The following is a 1,915-nucleotide window of genomic DNA, read 5'->3' as shown; positions in this document are numbered from 1 at the left end:
AAGTCCCGGGGACGAACAAGCCCATGGAAGTAGGGGCTCAGCGGGAGCAGCCAGTTGGCCTATCCGGCCACATGTCACTGTCCCCCGGCCAGACTTGGCGGCAAGTCCCGGGGAGGAACAAGCCCATGGAAGTAGGAGCTCCGACTTCCAAAGTGATGACGTCAGCGGGAGCAGCCGCTCGGCCGTATCCGGCGGCATGTCACTGTTCCCCGGCCAGACTTGGCGGCAAGTCCCGGGGACGAACAAGCCCATGGAAGTAGGGGCTCAGCGGGAGCAGCCAGTTGGCCTATCCGGCCACATGTCACTGTCCCCCGGCCAGACTTGGCGGCAAGTCCCGGGGAGGAACAAGCCCATGGAAGTAGGAGCTCCTACTTCCAAAGCGATGACGTCAGCGGGAGCAGCCGCTCGGCCGTATCCGGCGGCATGTCACTGTTCCCCGGCCAGACTTGGCGGCAAGTCCCGGGGGACGAACAAGCCCATGGAAGTAGGGGCTCAGCGGGAGCAGCCAGTTGGCCTATCCGGCCACATGTCACTGTCCCCCGGCCAGACTTGGCGGCAAGTCCCGGGGAGGAACAAGCCCATGGAAGTAGGAGCTCCTACTTCCAAAGCGATGACGTCAGCGGGAGAAGCCGCTCGGCCTATCCGGCCACATGTCACCGTCCCCCGGCCACACTTGGCTATAGGTCCCGGGGAGGAATAATGCCCATGGAAGTAGGAGCTCCTACTTCCAAAGGGGCAAGTCAGCGGGAGCAGCCACTTGGCCTATTCGGCCAAGTTTCACTGTTCCCCGGCCACACTTGGCTGTAGGTCCCGGAGAGGAATAATGCCCATGGAAGTAAGAGCTCCTACCTCCAAAGGGGCAAGTCAGCGGGAGAAGCCACTTGGCCTATCCGGCCACATGTCACTGTCCCCCGGCCAAGCTTGGCTGTAGGTCCCGGGGAGGAATAATGCCCATGGAAGTAGGAGCTCCTACTTCCAAAGGGGCAAGTCAGCGGAAGAAGCCACTAGTTCTATCCGGCCAAGAGTCACTGTTCCCCGGCCTTACTTGGCAGTAGGTCCCGGGGAGGAATAATGCCCATGGAAGTAGGAGCTCCTACTTCCAAAGGGGCAAGTCAGCGGGAGAAGCCACTTGGCCTATCCGGCCAAGAGTCACTGTTCCCCGGCCACTCTTGGCAGTAGGTCCCGGGGAGGAATAATGCCCATGGAAGTAGGAGCTCCTACTTCCAAAGGGGCAAGTCAGCGGGAGAAGCCACTAGTTCTATCCGGCCAAGAGTCACTGTTCCCCGGCTACACTTGGCAGTAGGTCCCGGGGAGGAATAATGCCCATGGAAGTAGGAGCTACTACCTCCAAAGGGTGAAGACACTTGGCTCTAAGTCCCCGAGAGGTATACTGCCCATGGGAGTAAGAGCTCCTACTTCCAAAGGGGCAAGTCAGCGGGAGAAGCCACTTGGCCTACCCGGCCAAGAGTCACTGTTCCCCGGCCACACTTGGCAGTAGGTCCCGGGGAGGAATAATGCCCATGGAAGTAGGAGCTCCTACTTCCAAAGGGGCAAGTCAGCGGGAGAAGCCACTTGGCCTACCCGGCCAAGAGTCACTGTTCCCCGGCCACACTTGGCAGTAGGTCCCGGGGAGGAATAATGCCCATGGAAGTAGGAGCTCCTACTTCCAAAGGGGCAAGTCAGCGGGAGAAGCCACTTGGCCTATCCGGCCACATGTCACTGTCCCCCGGCCACACTTGGCTGTAGGTCCCGGGGTGGAATAATGCCCATGGAAGTAGGAGCTCCTACTTCCAAAGGGGCAAGTCAGCGGGAGCAGCCACTTGGCCTATCCGGCCAAGTGTCACTGTTCCCCGGCCACACTTGGCTGTAGGTCCCGGAGAGGAATAATGCCCATGGAAGTAAGAGCTCCTACCTC

This window comes from Engystomops pustulosus, unplaced genomic scaffold, assembly GCF_040894005.1.
Source record: "Engystomops pustulosus unplaced genomic scaffold, aEngPut4.maternal MAT_SCAFFOLD_593, whole genome shotgun sequence".
Lineage (NCBI taxonomy): Eukaryota > Metazoa > Chordata > Amphibia > Anura > Leptodactylidae > Engystomops > Engystomops pustulosus.
Note: the sequence above shows the minus strand (reverse complement) of the source record.